Below are 13,258 nucleotides of genomic sequence, written 5' to 3'. Positions count from 1 at the left end.
TGGAGGTTGGGGTCAAGCGGATCGACGACGAGGTTAGCGGCAGCGTCCGACGGTGTCGGAGCAGGGGGCGCCGGTCGATGAGAGGACTCCGGCGAGGGAAGCATGGTAAGGGAGGCCGGATCCGCGATGAGGCCTCTGGGGTCTGTCCTCTCCGGCGAGGAGGCGGCTTGGCGCGGCACGGACGCGGAGGACCAGGCGGGTGCGGCCATGGCAGGGACTTCTGCGTAACGGTGGCACGAGGACGACGATAGGCGGCGGATCCCCGGGCGCGGGCACGGGGACGGCGACGGCGGTGGGGCTCCGGCGCGGCAGGGGATGGGGCGCAGGGGCCTGGTGCTGGAGAACGAGAGGGAGTGGGGTATCGATCGGGGCAGTTGGGGTCAACCCCGATCTAGATCGGATCGGGGGAAGAGCGTAGTGGGGGGGGGTGCGACGGGCTAGGGTTTGGTGGGGAGGGGGTTATACAGGGGGGGTGATTGGGCCGGCCTGGGGGCCCGATGGCCAGCTGGGCCACGGCCCATCAGGGGGGTCTCCTTCTTTCTTTTTGCTTTTGCTTTGCTTTTTTTATTTATAGTTTCTATTTTCATATTAGTTTTACTTTACTTTTAGTTTTATAAAATATACCACTAGCCCCTAAATTAGTGTTTATAAATACTCTATTGCCACATGAATTTCTCATACCTAATAAAATAGTTTAATGTTTTAATATTTATAAAATGCATTTAATTATTTGTTTAAGCCACTGTTTTATTTAGTTTAGTGCTTTTAATTATTTTATAAAAATGTGATCCTCCACCATAATTACCTAAGCATTATTTGCCACCTCTAGAACATTTAAATTTTAATGTTTGAAAACTTTACCGTTTGACTTGATTTTGAATTCGAACGGGATTGGATCATCGCAAGATTAACAACAGTAATCATGGTGACGTGGCAACATTAGCGGAGGGTTACTGTAGCATAACTATCCGTGCGTCACAATTCTCCTCCACTACAAGAAATCTCGTCCCGAGATTTAAGAGGGGGACTAAGGGGAAAATTCTGGTTACGAAATTCTAACGGGTCTTCTCGATCTTGGTTGCTCTTCTCGAAGAGGTCGATCCATTACGTAGAAGTCTTCATTTCTCTGTTGCAGGTCATCATGATGAAGTCGGCGCCCTTTCTTCAGGAACTCCATCGTACTTACGAAAGAATAAAGGGTAGGCATCCTGGGAGAACGGACGTCGGCAAGGTTGACTATCGGGTCGACAACATCGAGGAAGGTGGCGGAAGTAACTCTCGAATCGAATCTTAAGAAATTATTGAGAGCAAAGTAAGGAGGTAACCTAGGAAGTCTTGAGCGGGCAGGCAATCGTTCGATGTCTGTTATAGGGCGTGAATGGGTCAAAACAACGGGAACAAGTATTGTGTCCGATATCAGAACTGAAGGTGGCTCGTGAATTACATGCGAGGCCACGTGCGAGGAACAACCTTGGGAACAGGGGGTGTACATGGGAGTCGGGTTTCGATCCTGTGGAACTGTGGGTTATGGGCCCACCATGTGGGATAAAAGTAGGAGGGGTGACATCTTGCATGGTCACGATAGCAGGGCATGTCAGAGGCTAGTCTGTCAGTTATGTCAGCAACAACATCGATACCAAGGGCGAGGGACAAAGAGAACCATTTTCCTGCTCGTTGAACGAGGCGGACCAATAGGCAAAGTTCTCGTCCAGCGGTGGTTACCGGAATGTCAACAACAATAGTAACAGGGTCTTACTGACAGAGTTGTACACCGAGGTGCTTATAAAAGCAGTGGCGTATTGCTGCTTAGATCATATAAACCTCAAGAAGGTTAAACAGAACAATGGAAAGGAAAATGTGATTATCAGATTAAACAGAACAATGGAAAGGAAAATGTGTTTGAACACATATTTCAGGGGTATATCCTTCCCAAGAACAAGCAGAGTAAGATAACCAAGACCGGATAGAAGGTAGAAAACCACTTAAGTGAGGGGGAGGAAGCTCATGATATTGCACATACAACGGTGTTTGGAAAATGGAGCAGGAAACATTTAGCATTAGCTTCAATGTTCTTGTTGAAAATCGGAATACCATAGACATGCTTCGAGATAGCATTGACATGGTCAACAGGTGAAGATCAGACTTTGGAGACACAAAGGATCCATCAGGATTAACTTGTAGAATAGGTCTTTCAATTCCCTCATGGAAGAAGGGATAACCTTGCTGAAAAGGAATCTATAACAACAAGTCCTCCAGTCAGGTGTGATAGACATGACATCACCTTACCGATATATAAGGACCAATGTAATAATTCTTGGAATATATTCCAACCATCATATCTAACCAAGATTCAGATCTAATTGGCGCCAGGATGCCTCAGACTCAGGATGCCTGAGAAGAAAAGGTGCAACACAATTGACGAGACGACATTGTAAGATTATCGGGAAATGTACTATGGAAGCGAGTTCCGAAACAAGAGTTCATCATTAAAACCAAGGAGAGGATGAAGAGGTGGCTGATGAACTCAGCGACAATTCATTTGAGATTTTCAAAAGATGGATTTCCACACTTATGTGAACAAGGAGATAACATTTGTCGGATCAAATGATATAAGGATGTATGCTCGAGGAAAACATACACAATTAACCATTGGTTGAAAAGTGCACCCAAAATATGGTCTTAGGTAGCATGATCAATGCTAGAAAGGTGATTCAACAACCAATAGTCTAAGAATGAAATATCGATCATTAACTTGAAAGCAATAGGGTTGCTAGAAACACGAACAAGTTTGTGTTGAATGGAAGACAATAAAGTGGTCGATGATAACACAAATTATCGAGGGCAAGGATGGTATGTCTCATCATGAATTCAATTGTTATCCTGGAAGGGGTCAAAATGTTGATGATGATCACGACACATTTGTCGAGAGGTTTCAAGAAGATGTAATCGATCGGTGATGACATCAAGGCAAAGTAATGATGGAGCGAAACGTTAATGTGTCCAAGGGTACGACACCAACTTCAAACCAAGCTTGTGGCCCAAAGCGAAATGATATGATGAGGAAGATCAACGTAAGCTTAGCTCATATTCGAAAGCTGTGCTCCGAGAATAAGGACCGGGTGGCACAGTTAAACTATAGCACGATAACGATATAGTTGATCAGGCTAGGAATGACTTGATCGGGTACAAAATCGTACTTAAATAAGATTACTAAAAGTTGTTAAACCATAGTGCGGACTCGGTTCAGTTATCGGTGTCTTTGAGTGTTTAATAACTCAGAGCCCATGAAAATTGTAATCAGTGAAAATGTAGTACTTGATGAAGAACTCAGAAGAAGTTATGCAGTCCCAAGATAATCTCGAGATACCAGGGGGTAATACTCGACGAAAGATCAAAGTAAAGGTTAGAATGGTATATTGATCCACAGAAGACAAGTGCTTAAACTTGCCCGAGAAATGGGATCTAAGAACATATGGTCGAAACCACGATTGCATAGGATCGATTCACAGATACCAGATGATATTATATCAACGAGATAGTTATAATTACAAGAAGCTTCTATGGTAGGATCTACATCGTGTCCATGGGCATGAACACAAAGTTCAAGGTTGACTCCCACTTCTTCAATGTATAACCTTCCATTCACCTCTCACTTTCGAAGAAGTTGCAGTGTTGAAATTTTATCTAGCAAAATACCAGAAGAGTATGACTCGTGAAACTTTCGAGTTCACACATATTAAGGAAGGCATAGGTTCAACCCGTCAGGGTATCATGGAAACATATACCACAAGCTTCAATAGTAAATACCACTAGCTCGAAAACGGAGCATGGTTGAGAAAACAGATGATACAATTTACCAAAGGCTTTATATATTCGTGGAAAGGCTCAGAAGGTTATTTGAATATGAAGGACACTGTCGGATAATAATCCAACAAGAGGTCTGGTGGTCTACAACGGAGCTGATGCGAGTTTCGGTACTCTATCAAACGAAGAATGAATGCAAGTGCATCAGATTATCGGAACAACTGACTAACTCAAAGCTCAAATGCAAAGGAATTATGAATTCCAAGACAAGGGATCAGAAGCAATGCTCTGATTAGGGATGGATAAGTTGAATAGCCTTAGGGGTACAATCGACGACAATTTGATTGGTCGAGATCCAGCTCATGTTTAAAATGACGTCTGAGCCAGAAGGATGAATTCTAGGATTCGACTGAGGAATGCGAGCATCCTCAACATAATGAATCAACAGACTTAAGATAATAAAGACAAGGGATGTCAATAAGATTACGAGACTTATGGGATTAACCACAATGCAAGCAAGGAAGAATTTCAAGATCAATAGGATGTCAAGGATTTTCGGGGATCGAATGGTATTTCGAAGACTTTTGTGAAGTACATGAATCAACTGGGGATGAGCGGATACTCGATAAGTGCGAGAAATTATCCGTAAGGGTATGTCTGCAGCAAAGAGCTACAAAGCGGTGGGTACAAAGGATTCTCGAATTATCGAAGAAATTTTCAAGGTATCAAGTAATAACAGGGGCAACTAGGAACAAAGGTAAGAACGACAAGTGTAGGCAGTTATCCATAAGGATTTATCGGTGGTCGGGAATAGCAAAAGTGGTGGGCACAAGGTCTCGAAAGAATAACGGAGAGTATCTTCGGAATCTTCTGGTGAAGCAGGCCATCATCTGGAATGAAGGGGCTCTTCGGGAGAAAGTATTAACGAGAACCTAGAGTTAGAGTTAGCAAAATCATTTAACCCAAATAGAAGAGAGATCAGAGTCCCAGAGTATAGACAAGGAATAAAAGATCCTAATACCACCCAATGGCAACATGGGCCCATGGGCCGCACAGCCATGTTAATAAAACAATTTTTATCGACTAGACTCAACTTCGGCCAAGGAGTGTGGAAGGGGGATTCCTATAGGCAGTCGGCTCTGATACCAACTTGTGACGCCCCCGATTTAATCGTACACTAATCATACACGCAAACGTGTACGATCAAGATCAGGGACTCACGGGAAGATATCACAACACAACTCTACAAATAAAATAAGTCATACAAGCATCATATTACAAGCCAGGGGCCTCGAGGGCTCGAATACAAGAGCTCGATCATAGACGAGTCAGCGGAAGCAACAATATCTGAGTACAGACATAAGTTAAACAAGTTTGCCTTAAGAAGGCTAACACAAACTGGGATACAGATCGAAAGAGGCGCAGGCCTCCTGCCTGGGACCCTCCTAAACTACTCCTGGTCGTCGTCAGCGGGCAGCACGTAGTAGTAGGCACCTCCAGTGTAGTAGGAGTCGTCGTCGACGGTGGCGTCTGGATCCTGGGCTCCAACATCTGGTCGTGACAACCAGGTAGAAGGGATAGGGGGAAAAGAGGGAGAAAGCAACCGTGAGTACTCATCCAAAGTACTCGCAAGCAAGGAGCTATACTACATATGTATGCATTGGTATCAAATGGAATAAGGGTATTATATATGGACTGGACTGCAGAATGCCAGAATAAGGGGGGACAGCTAGTCCTTTCGAAGACTACGCTTCTGGCAGCCTTCGTCTTGCAGCATGTAGAAGAGAGTAGACTGAAGTCCTCCAAGTAGCATCGCATAGCATAACCCTAACCGATGATCCTCCCCTCGTCGCCCTGTGAGAGAGCGATCACCGGTTGTATTTGGCACTTGGAAGGGTGTGTTTTATTAAGTATCCGGTTCTAGTTGTCATAAGGTCAAGGTACAACTCCGGGTCGTCCTTTTACCGAGGGACACGGCTATTCGAATAGATAAACTTCCCTGCAGGGGTGCACCACATACCCCAACACGCTCGATCCCATTTGGCCGGACACACTTTTCTGGGTCATGCCCGGCCTCGGAAGATCAACACGTCGCAGCCCTACCTAGGCACAACAGAGAGGTCAGCACGCCGGTCTAAATCCTATGGCGCAGGGGTCTGGGCCCATCGCCCTTTGCACACCTGCACGTTGCGTACGCGGCCGGAAGCAGACCTAGCCTAGTGGCTTTCCAGTCCAATCCGGCGCGCGCCACTCAGTCGCTGACGTCACGAAGCCTTCGGCTGATACCACGACGCCGGGATACCCATAACTACTCCTGCGTAGATGGTTAGTGCGTATAGACCAAATGGCCAGACTCAGATCAAATACCCAGATCTCGTTAAGCGTGTTAAGTATCCACGAACGCCGACCAGGGCCAGGCCCACCTCTCTCCTAGGTGGTCGGAACCTGCCCTGTCGCTCCGCCACAAAGTAACAGTCGGGGGCCGTCGGGAACCCAGGCCCACCTCTACCGGGATGGAGCCACCTGCCCCTTCAGCCCCCATCTCCGAACAGTATCACAGGTAATGTAACAGTGTATAGTATATAGTATATGCCCGTGACCACCTCCCGAAGTGATCACGGCCCAGTAGTATAGCATGGCAGACGGACAAGAGTGTAGGGCCACTGATGGAACACTAGCATCCTATACTAAGCAGTAGGATAACAGGTAATGGTAACAACAGTAGTAGCAAGGACAGGCTATGCATCAGGATAGGATTAACGGGAAGCAGTAACATGCTACACTACTCTAATGCAAGCAGTATAGAGAAGAGTAGGCGATATCTGGTGATCAAGGGGGGGCTTGCCTGGTTGCTCTGGCAAGAGAGAGGGGTCGTCAACACCGTAGTCGAACTGGGTGTCATCGGCAGTCTCGGGGTATACCGGAAAGAAGTAACGGAGGGGGAACACAATAAATAACAGAGCAATCAAAGTATAACATGGCAATGCGCGATGCTAGAGGTGACCTAACGCGGTAGTAAGTGATACTGGTGAAGGGGGGCAAACGTCCGGGAAAGTATTCCCGGTGTTTCGCATTTTCTGATAGACAGGCCGGAGGGGAAAAGTTGCAGGTTTGATATGCTAGGGACACGTGGCTGACAAACGGATTGCGTATGCGGATTCGTCTCGTCGTTCTGAGCAACTTTCATGTACAAAGTATTTTCATCTGAGTTACGGATTATTTTATATTAATTTATAAAGATTTAATCATTTTCTAGATTTCCTGGATTTAATTTAATTCGAAATTCATTTAAATAATAAATGCTATGGGTACACAGAAGTGTACCCAAAGAGGTTCTAGTGAGGCTGACGGGTGGGGCTAGTTGACTGAGTCAACTGCCCAGTCAGCAGATGCTGATAGTGGGGTCCAGGGGCTGAGTCAGCAGTCCAGTTGCGGTCAACATATGGACCGTTGACTGGTCAAACTGGCTGGTGGGACCCAGCTGTCATAGAGACAGTGTAAATTAATTGTTTAATTAATTTTAACAGATTAGGTGGGGGGGCCACATGTCATTGACTTAGATAATTTTAAACAGGCTTTTAAAAGAAAAGGGTCCACATGTCATTTCCAGTTATTCAACTAACAGTTTTATTAGGTTCTATCTAATTACGTGGTTAGGGGATTGGTTAAACCGGGCGGGCCCACACGTCAGTGGGTCAATCCACTATTAGAACGTGTGTGTGTGCGTGCGCGTGTGCCCGTGGGTGAGTTCAGAGGACGGCGGCGCGCGCGGAGTTGGGTGCTCCGACGACCAAAAGGGGCAGCCCGGGTGCCAAACGGATAAGCGGGAGGCGCCGCGTCGAGCTGCCTTCGTCTGTAGCTAGGAGCGGCTGAAACAGCCGGGGGCGGCGACTACGGCGGAGCTAGCGGCAAACGGCGCTGGAGGGCACGGGGAGGAGGGGAAAAAGGCTGTGGAGGGCCAGAGGCTCACAGCGGAAGCAGCAGGGTGTTCGATGGAGCCGGTGGAGGTTGGGGTCAAGCGGATCGACGACGAGGTTAGCGGCGGCGTCCGACGGTGTCGGAGCAGGGGGCGCCGGTCGATGAGAGGACTCCGGCGAGGGAAGCATGGTAAGGGAGGCCGGATCCGCGATGAGGCCTCTGGGGTCTGTCCTCTCCGGCGAGGAGGCGGCTTGGCGCGGCACGGACGCGGAGGACCAGGCGGGTGCGGCCATGGCAGGGACTTCTGCGTAACGGTGGCACGAGGACGACGATAGGCGGCGGATCCCCGGGCGCGGGCACGGGGACGGCGACGGCGGTGGGGCTCCGGCGCGGCAGGGGATGGGGCGCAGGGGCCTGGTGCTGGAGAACGAGAGGGAGTGGGGTATCGATCGGGGCAGTTGGGGTCAACCCCGATCTAGATCGGATCGGGGGAAGAGCGTAGTGGGGGGGGTGCGACGGGCTAGGGTTTGGTGGGGAGGGGGTTATACAGGGGGGGTGATTGGGCCGGCCTGGGGGCCCGATGGCCAGCTGGGCCACGGCCCATCAGGGGGGTCTCCTTCTTTCTTTTTGCTTTTGCTTTGCTTTTTTTATTTATAGTTTCTGTTTTCATATTAGTTTTACTTTACTTTTAGTTTTATAAAATATACCACTAGCCCCTAAATTAGTGTTTATAAATACTCTATTGCCACATGAATTTCATATACCTAATAAAATAGTTTAATGTTTTAATATTTATAAAATGCATTTAATTATTTGTTTAAGCCACTGTTTTATTTAGTTTAGTGCTTTTAATTATTTTATAAAAATGTGATCCTCCACCATAATTACCTAAGCATTATTTGCCACCTCTAGAACATTTAAATTTTAATGTTTGAAAACTTTACCGTTTGACTTGATTTTGAATTTTGAATTCGAATGGGATTGAATCATCGCAAGATTAACAACAGTAATCATGGTGACGTGGCAACATTAGCGGAGGGTTACTGTAGCATAACTATCCGGGCGTCACAATTCTCCTCCACTACAAGAAATCTCGTCCCGAGATTTAAGAGGGGGACTAAGGGGAAAATTCTGGTTACGAAATTCTAACGGGTCTTCTCGATCTTGGTTGCTCTTCTCGAAGAGGTCGATCCATTACGTAGAAGTCTTCATTTCTCTGTTGCAGGTCATCATGATGAAGTCGGCGCCCTTTCTTCAGGAACTCCATCGTACTTACGAAAGAATAAAGGGTAGGCATCCTGGGAGAACGGACGTCGGCAAGGTTGACTATCGGGTCGACAACATCGAGGAAGGTGGCGGAAGTAACTCTCGAATCGAATCTTAAGAAATTATTGAGAGCAAAGTAAGGAGGTAACCTAGGAAGTCTTGAGCGGGCAGGCAATCGTTCGATGTCTGTTATAGGGCGTGAATGGGTCAAAACAACGGGAACAAGTATTGTGTCCGATATCAGAACTGAAGGTGGCTCGTGAATTACATGCGAGGCCACGTGCGAGGAACAACCTTGGGAACAGGGGGTGTACATGGGAGTCGGGTTTCGATCCTGTGGAACTGTGGGTTATGGGCCCACCATGTGGGATAAAAGTAGGAGGGGTGACATCTTGCATGGTCACGATAGCAGGGCATGTCAGAGGCTACTCTGTCAGTTATGTCAGCAACAACATCGATACCAAGGGCGAGGGACAAAGAGAACCATTTTCCTGCTCGTTGAACGAGGCGGACCAATAGGCAAAGTTCTCGTCCAGCGGTGGTTACCGGAATGTCAACAACAATAGTAACAGGGTCTTACTGACAGAATTGTACACCGAGGTGCTTATAAAAGCAGTGGCGTATTGCTGCTTAGATCATATAAACCTCAAGAAGGTTAAACAGAACAATGGAAAGGAAAATGTGATTATCAGATTAAACAGAACAATGGAAAGGAAAATGTGTTTGAACACATATTTCAGGGGTATATCCTTCCCAAGAACAAGCAGAGTAAGATAACCAAGACCGGATAGAAGGTAGAAAACCACTTAAGTGAGGGGGAGGAAGCTCATGATATTGCACATACAACGGTGTTTGGAAGATGGAGCAGGAAACATTTAGCATTAGCTTCAATGTTCTTGTTGAAAATCGGAATACCATAGACATGCTTCGAGATAGCATTGACATGGTCAACAGGTGAAGATCAGACTTTGGAGACAGAAAGGATCCATCAGGATTAACTTGTAGAATAGGTCTTTCAATTCCCTCATGGAAGAAGGGATAACCTTGCTGAAAAGGAATCTATAACAACAAGTCCTCCAGTCAGGTGTGATAGGCATGACATCACCTTACCGATATATAAGGACCAATGTAATAATTCTTGGAATATATTCCAACCATCATATCTAACCAAGATTCAGATCTGATTGGCGCCAGGATGCCTCAGACTCAGGATGCCTGAGAAGAAAAGGTGCAACACAATTGATGAGACGACATTGTAAGATTATCGGGAAATGTACTATGGAAGCGAGTTCCGAAACAAGAGTTCATCATTAAAACCAAGGAGAGGATGAAGAGGTGGCTGATGAACTCAGCGACAATTCATTTGAGATTTTCAAAAGATGGATTTCCACACTTATGTGAACAAGGAGATAACATTTGTCGGATCAAATGATATAAGGATGTATGCTCGAGGAAAACATACACAATTAACCATTGGTTGAAAAGTGCACCCAAAATATGGTCTTAGGTAGCATGATCAATGCTAGAAAGGTGATTCAACAACCAATAGTCTAAGAATGAAATATCGATCATTAACTTGAAAGCAATAGGGTTGCTAGAAACACGAACAAGTTTGTGTTGAACGGAAGACAATAAAGTGGTCGATGATAACACAAATTATCGAGGGCAAGGATGGTATGTCTCATCATGAATTCAATTGTTATCCTGGAAGGGGTCAAAATGTTGATGATGATCACGACACATTTGTCGAGAGGTTTCAAGAAGATGTAATCGATCGGTGATGACATCAAGGCAAAGTAATGATGGAGCGAAACGTTAATGTGTCCAAGGGTACGACACCAACTTCAAACCAAGCTTGTTGCCCAAAGCGAAATGATATGATGAGGAAGATCAACGTAAGCTTAGCTCATATTCGAAAGCTATGCTCCGAGAATAAGGACCGGGTGGCACAGTTAAACTATAGCACGATAACGATATAGTTGATCAGGCTAGGAATGACTTGATCGGGTACAAAATCGTACTTAAATAAGATTACTAAAAGTTGTTAAACCATAGTGCGGACTCGGTTCAGTTATCGGTGTCTTTGAGTGTTTAATAACTCAGAGCCCATGAAAATTGTAATCAGTGAAAATGTAGTACTTGATGAAGAACTCAGAAGAAGTTATGCAGTCCCAAGATAATCTCGAGATACCAGGGGGTAATACTCGACGAAAGATCAAAGTAAAGGTTAGAATGGTATATTGATCCACAGAAGACAAGTGCTTAAACTTGCCCGAGAAATGGGATCTAAGAACATATGGTCGAAACCACGATTGCATAGGATCGATTCACAGATACCAGATGATATTATATCAACGAGATAGTTATAATTACAAGAAGCTTCTATGGTAGGATCTACATCGTGTCCATGGGCATGAACACAAAGTTCAAGGTTGACTCCCACTTCTTCAATGTATAACCTTCCATTCACCTCTCACTTTTGAAGAAGTTGCAGTGTTGAAATTTTATCTAGCAAAATACCAGAAGAGTATGACTCGTGAAACTTTCGAGTTCACACATATTAAGGAAGGCATAGGTTCAACCCGTCAGGGTATCATGGAAACATATACCACAAGCTTCAATAGTAAATACCACTAGCTCGAAAACGGAGCATGGTTGAGAAAACAGATGATACAATTTACCAAAGGCTTTATATATTCGTGGAAAGGCTCAGAAGGTTATTTGAATATGAAGGACACTGTCGGATAATAATCCAACAAGAGGTCTGGTGGTCTACAACGGAGCTGATGCGAGTTTCGGTACTCTATCAAACGAAGAATGAATGCAAGTGCATCAGATTATCGGAACAACTGACTAACTCAAAGCTCAAATGCAAAGGAATTATGAATTCCAAGACAAGGGATCAGAAGCAATGCTCTGATTAGGGATGGATAAGTTGAATAGCCTTAGGGGTACAATCGACGACAATTTGATTGGTCGAGATCCAGCTCATGTTTAAAATGACGTCTGAGCCAGAAGGATGAATTCTAGGATTCGACTGAGGAATGCGAGCATCCTCAACATAATGAATCAACAGACTTAAGATAATAAAGACAAGGGATGTCAATAAGATTACGAGACTTATGGGATTAACCACAATGCAAGCAAGGAAGAATTTCAAGATCAATAGGATGTTAAGGATTTTCGGGGATCGAATGGTATTTCGAAGACTTTTGTGAAGTACATGAATCAACTGGGGATGAGCGGATACTCGATAAGTGCGAGAAATTATCCGTAAGGGTATGTCTGCAGCAAAGAGCTACAAAGTGGTGGGCACAAAGGATTCTCGAATTATCGAAGAAATTTTCAAGGTATCAAGTAATAACAGGGGCAACTAGGAACAAAGGTAAGAACGACAAGTGTAGGCAGTTATCCATAAGGATTTATCGGTGGTCGGGAATAGCAAAAGTGGTGGGCACAAGGTCTCGAAAGAATAACGGAGAGTATCTTCGGAATCTTCTGGTGAAGCAGGCCATCATCTGGAATGAAGGGGCTCTTCGGGAGAAAGTATTAACGAGAACCTAGAGTTAGAGTTAGCAAAATCATCTAACCCAAATAGAAGAGAGATCAGAGTCCAGAGTATAGACAAGGAATAAAAGATCCTAATACCACCCAATGGCAACATGGGCCCATGGGCCGCACAGCCATGTTAATAAAACAATTTTTATCGACTAGACTCAACTTCGGCCAAGGAGTGTGGAAGGGGGATTCCTATAGGCAGTCGGCTCTGATACCAACTTGTGACGCCCCCGATTTAATCGTACACTAATCATACACGCAAACGTGTACGATCAAGATCAGGGACTCACGGGAAGATATCACAATACAACTCTACAAATAAAATAAGTCATACAAGCATCATATTACAAGCCAGGGGCCTCGAGGGCTCGAATACAAGAGCTCGATCATAGACGAGTCAGCGGAAGCAACAATCTCTGAGTACAGACATAAGTTAAACAAGTTTGCCTTAAGAAGGCTAGCACAAACTGGGATACAGATCGAAAGAGGCGTAGGCCTCCTGCCTGGGACCCTCCTACACTACTCCTGGTCGTCGTCAGCGGGCAGCACGTAGTAGTAGGCACCTCCGGTGTAGTAGGAGTCGTCGTCGACGGTGGCGTCTGGATCCTGGGCTCCAACATCTGGTCGCGACAACCAGGTAGAAGGTATAGGGGGAAAAGAGGGAGAAAGCAACCGTGAGTACTCATCCAAAGTACTCGCAAGCAAGGAGCTA

The sequence above is a fragment of the Triticum aestivum genome, chromosome 2A, assembly GCF_018294505.1.
Source record: "Triticum aestivum cultivar Chinese Spring chromosome 2A, IWGSC CS RefSeq v2.1, whole genome shotgun sequence".
Classification (NCBI taxonomy): Eukaryota; Viridiplantae; Streptophyta; class Magnoliopsida; order Poales; family Poaceae; genus Triticum; species Triticum aestivum.
The sequence above is the reverse complement of the archived record's forward strand: the minus strand, read 5'-3'. Positions refer to the sequence as shown.